We start from the raw sequence: 6,000 nt of genomic DNA on the forward strand, positions 1-6,000 counted from the left end.
TAATGAACTTCTCACCAAAGTACAATCCAATAATCAAAATTACCCAAGAAAAATAAGAACAAATGCAAATTGGGTCCAAAATTTGAAACCCATTACAAGATATTACCTATAGAACTAAAATCTTCAATCAAAATAGCTAACAAATCAAACATAAACATAAAATTATAGAGGGACAAAGTTTTAAGAGAACAGATTCTGTCCAAAAAAAACCCAACGTAACAAAACCCAAATTCTCAAATAAGATCAAGAAGCAAACATTGTATAAAAGGTAAAGCCTTTCTACCACTATCTCTCTTCCCCCTATCAGATAAATTTTTCTCTTTTTCTTCTTCTCCTTTGATCTGATTTATCGATGTCTGAGATTCGTAAATCAAGGTATATATATTTATGCTCCACAAGATAAAGATGGTGTCGTGACCGAGAGAATGATAAAGAGGGTGTCGTGACGGATCGAGATTGAAAATTAGTCCGTGAAAGTAATTTTTTGAACAAAACTCAAAATGTTTTGGTTTTTTAGAGTGAGATTTCTGTTGTAAGTACAATGTTTACAGAGGTTGAATGTAAAATTATGTTAAAAGCTCAAACATAATTCAAACATAATTTCATTTGAAACTCTATGCAAATCTAAAAATATACAAGCTAAAAAAATAAACATTTATGTAAAATATTTCCAATAACTAACTTTGTGTGAAAAGTGTTGTGAAAAATTTATGAGAACTAAAGTTATTTAAAAATCAAAACACCTAACTTCTATACTAAAGCATTTTACAAAATGAATATCTAACTACTAATTTTGCCACTAACAGATGTATAAGTGGAGACAAAAATTCATTTAAAAATGGGTTAATTCCGTTTTGGCCCCCGATTTGTGACCAACTGGCCGTTTTGGCCCCCAATTGTGTCCGGCAGTTCGTTTTGGCCCCAATTTCCTGTTTGGCCCCAACATATTTTTGTAAGCTTCTCCATTCTACCCTTATGGCAATTTTGTAAATTAAATGTATTTTCTTTCTCTTTGTCCACCTCACTAAGCAATTGCCACGTCATATTCGTCCACATAAGGTCGCCGGAAAATGTCGCCGGCGACATCATTTTCGGCGACCACCATTTTTTTTTTAACTTCTTCTTCTCCAACCATCTCCTTCCTTCTTCTTCTCTCTCTCTCTTTCCTTTTTTCTCTCTCTCTCCTTCTTCTTCTCTCTCTCTCTCCTTCTTCTTCTCTCTCTCTCTCCTTCTTCTTCTCTCTCTTCCCCTCTTCTCTCTCTGTTAGGTTTCCGGCGAAGGGAAACCCTTCGCCGGAAACCGTCTGGATTTTCCAGACGAAGAGGTGTCTGGATCTGAGGTTTTCCCCAGATCCAGACGGTTTCCGGCAAAGGGTTTCCCTTCGCCGGAAACCTAACAAAGAGAGAAGAGGGGGAGAGAGAGAAGAGGGGGAGAGAGAGAAGAGGGGAAGAGAGAGAGAAGGAGAGAGAGAAGAAGGAGAGAGAGAGAAAAGAGGAAGGAGAGAGAGAAGAAGAAGGAAGGAGATGGTTGGAAAAGAAGAAGTTAAAAAAAAAAATGGCGGTGGTCGCCGGAAATGATGTCGCCGGCGACATTTTCTGGCGACCTTATGTGGACGAATATGACGTGGCAATTGCTTAGTGAGGTGGACAAAGAGAAAGAAAATACATTTAATTTACAAAATTTCCATAAGGGTAGAATGGAGAAGCTTACAAAAATATGTTGGGGCCAAAACGAACTGTTGGACACAATTGGGGGCCAAAACGGCCAGTTGGTCACAAATCGGGGGCCAAAACGGAATTAACCCCTTAAAAATCTATCCAGATCTAAAAATGTAAAAGTATAACATTTTGTAAAATGTTCCCAAGAAATAACTCTATGTTTAAAAGTGTTATGAAAATTTTCTCAGTACTAAAATTATTTACAAAGTCAAGACACCTAACATCTATACTAAAACATTTTACAAAATGTTCATATAACTACTTGTTTTGCCACCAATATAGGTATAAGTACAGACATAATTTTTATTTGAAACTCTATTCAGATCTACAAATGTACTCAGAACATTTGGTAAAATGTTCTCAACAAATAATTTTATGTTCAACCATTTCTTAAATGTCAGCTGGTTAATGATTGATTGCATGGTTGAGTTTTTCTCGTTTTTCCCGCAAAAAGAGAAAAATTGAAAATGGTCGGGAAAGTGCTTTGGGATATAAGAGGGAAAGGAAAACACTAAATGCATCCATGAAAAATTATCAACATAAAGAGCAACCATGAAATACTAAAATATTTTTAAATATGTTGACAACATTTGTACAAGAACTAATACCATTTACAAAAGTGCATCCAACCAGGTTAGTCTAAACATTTTGAAAAATATTCACAACATAACATATAAAACCCAATTTAGAGCAATTCAGAATATGCAAACAAAATATCATAAATGCAGAAAAAAGTCTGATTTTCTATGATTTTTTTCGTTAATAACCGGGTCAGTTTTTTGTGAACATTAAGAGATAGAAAATCTGATTTTTGCCTTAATAACCGGGTAAGTTTTTTATGATTTGATGGGTGGATGGTTGCCTTGTCTCGTTTTTTGTGAAAAGATGGAAAGAAAAAAGTGAAGGGAATTTATTTGAGGAATATAAGTGGATGTCATTTGTGTAAGGGAGGGTAATATGGTATTTTCATATTTTGGGTTTTATTTCAAATTCCGGGTTGTGCTTGATTTGCTATTTTGACTCGAATTTTGGGCCTTAGATTTTTGTTCTCTTTAAAATATTCTAGGCAAAGCTGGTCAACAAAATTATTTACTCGACAACACTTTCTTCTTTTAATCAACTTTTTCTCTTTAGAATTCTTCACCAAAATCTAACTCAAAACCCTCAAAATCATCTTCAAACAACAAGTAAAGAGATTCAATCACAAAAACCTAAAATATATTGATGATCAAAAGATCAGGAAATCAACATCAACCCTTTAGAATCAGCCAGGGGGAATCCCCCCAAATTCCCACGCTAGTTCGGGTTTTTTAGCCGTTGGAAGACATGGTTGATTAGAAATTGGGTTCTTTTGGTATTTTGCAATAGACAAAGGATATTTTTGACCTTAAAAATGTGAGTGCCTACAAAATTGTCCTTCAAGAACACTTTAAAAGTTTATTTGGGGCCTAGCTCTTTAAAAAGGTAAGATGTCTTTTGAACTAAAACAACATGGAAATTGGGCATTCGGTCCAATTTCCTGTTTAATCAAATAGTTCGAGAAAAGAAAAAAAACCCATGTTGCTAACCAATGTAATGTTCAAAATAATACTCTATAATTTTATACATAAGAATCTTTTTTAAATGAAACCGCAAAGGCTTTTTATGATAAATGAAAATTCTTTCTTTGCTATATATACAAACTAGGTGTACACCACGCCCTACGGGCGCGGTAGATCTCTTTTGACTAACACCGTCATTCGTATGTTATGCTAGGATATTTGACGTATATGTGCATCTGTTATGGTCAAACACATTTTGGTAATGGGCTTGAGTCGGGGTCGAGCATACACTCAGACGTGTGCGTACTGTTGTTTCCAATTCTTCCCCATCCGACATTATGCTAGTATATGTATTTCGCAAGTATGCAAATCACAGATAACTGCGTTATTCGAGGTGGTGAAGAAATGAAAACAACGTACAAGACACGTCTGAGTGTATGCTCGACTCCGACTCACATCCATTACTAATATGTGTTTGACCGTAATTGGTGTACTAATACGTCAAATATTCTAGCATAATGTACGAATGACGGCATTGCCAAAAGAGATCTGCGCCCGTAAGACGCGATTGACACCTAGTTAGAAGGTATAAACAACTCTCTGAGCTTCCATAAAAAATTACAAAAGTATTAAAAATGTCGGGAGACTTTCTTTAAATAAATAAAAAACACATTAGGTAAACTACTAATTAGATGTTACATACAAAATTACATTACATGTCACAGATAATAGAAAGAAGATTTAATTCTGGAATAATGGTGAGAAAAGAGAAATTAACAAAAAAAACTAATTAATCAAACCAAGGATATGGATAAACAATACAGACTTGAAGAAATCACAAATAATACCTTTTGCACTATACATAGAGAGACATAATCTAGAGAGAGACTTTTGTAAAATGAAAACGAAAATAATGTCAAATCGAAGAATGAGAGAAATAATGAACTTCGACACTTAGACATAAGATCTTTTTTTTTGTTGCAAATAGACATAGAATCTTGAAAATTGAAGAATACAAATATCAAAATGTAGAGAAAGACAAAATAGAAGTCACAATAATCCATGAGAACTTAAAATACTATCATGTAAGAAGTATAATAACTATATCTTTTCTTAAAAAAATAACTATATCTTGTGGAATATTAGAACCAGATTTCACAACTTAAACCATATTGGATTTCTTCGACCACCACCATCAAATTAAACTATAGAAGACCTACAACCACACCAAATAACTTGTTAGCAAAATTGGTAGTAAAGAGAATAAAACTGTTGTAGTACGGACAAATACTATTAGATTAGAGACAACCAATTAACAATGTATAGCTAAAACTAATACGAATCAAATATAATTCTATCACCATGAATTATACAAAAAGGATGATAAAATTAAAATACGAATACGAAAAAAATATAAAGGATATGGTAGGAAAAATAATGGATGGTTGAAGGAAAAATTGTGTAGAACCCACAAATTATTTGGATCTCAAGACTAAAAAAGGATAGATGTTAAATTCAATCTTTGCATAGTCAAACACATAACGATTAAATAAATCTTCACGTAACGCAAATAGACGACAAAATTTCAACCTAAAAATGTATAGCCTATTCTTTTTCCCGAGAAAACATTAACCCCCTAAGATGTTAAATAAATGCAATTAATTTGATTAACTCAGAAAAGATAGTTAAATCAAACCAAAAAAGAACAAAAAACCAAAGAGATAAATTGTTTCTCACCTGCAAAATGAAGAAAAAAACTCATATGTTGATTTAGGAGAATAGAAGGATTCAAACACTTGAGAGTGTAATACTTGAAACTAAAAATGCAAAACCGTCATGTTATTTATTTGACCAATATTACTTGCATGAGAAACTAACAAGATATCTTCATTCTGCAATATAAAGATAAAAGAATTGAAGATGTAGGGATTTCAAATGTGACCTCAGTGACGAAAACCTTACATAAACGATTATACTTGGTGGCGGGAAGGAAGAGAGATTTAGATGAAACAATTCCATTCCGAACTTTTAAATATCTTTAAATCTTGAGAGCCTTCAAATTCTTTTCGGATCCCTATCAACAAAGACAACCAAAAAAGCAAAAAAAAAATTGAAACAGTGAACAACAAAACATCAAACCTTTAAGAAGAATTTTCTCAAACAGTTTGTATAGATAAATTCAAGTGATCAAAATCCAACCAACCTGCGGAACTTCTATTCGTTGAGCTTAAAATTCATCATACAAATATGAGTTTGAATGGAAACTAATTGATTTAGACATTTCAAAGACCTTCATAAGATTAACATAACATTAACAAGAAGAGAGTTACTATTTAGAAGATAAAGAGATATATACAAATGAAGGTTAAAGGAATTAAAACATAATTGAGACATGGAAGGTTAAATGAAGTAAATAATTGAGAATCATGACTTGAAGGAAGGTGAAGTGTTGTATTTCAATCTTTGGGTAGAAATATGAAAGGGCAAGATTTATTTTATCCTAATCATCATTTAGGATTATTTATTTTATCCTAGTCACATTAATGTGTTTTATATAATAGATGAGAGATGGATTTTGAACCAATAAGAATCAACATTTAAGATAAGTTCGAACTGTGTAAAGATGATGAAGCATCCTTTATGTAACAATGGGTAATTGGGTATGAGGGAGATCGTGTACTGGCGATAACAGGATATATTTTTTGTTAAGTAGAAGCCTATAGTTAAGAGAAAGTCGCTTA

General features: G+C 32.9%; 1 long non-coding RNA gene across 1 annotated transcript; it reads right to left on the reverse strand.

Annotated features, from left to right (window-relative positions):
* Window positions 1-4,901: 4,901 nt before the first annotated feature.
* On the reverse strand, window positions 4,902-5,778 carry LOC147543254 (uncharacterized). The gene is made up of 2 exons (XR_015223969.1): window positions 5,463-5,778; window positions 4,902-5,333 (listed from the first exon to the last, which is right to left on the reverse strand). It is a non-coding gene; the product is annotated as an uncharacterized LOC147543254 (long non-coding RNA).
* Between the last annotated feature and the right edge of the window lie 222 nt (window positions 5,779-6,000).

Source organism: Eschscholzia californica, unplaced genomic scaffold, assembly GCF_041429995.1.
Source record: "Eschscholzia californica isolate CP2 unplaced genomic scaffold, dmEscCali1.0.p SCAF_4, whole genome shotgun sequence".
NCBI lineage: Eukaryota > Viridiplantae > Streptophyta > Magnoliopsida > Ranunculales > Papaveraceae > Eschscholzia > Eschscholzia californica.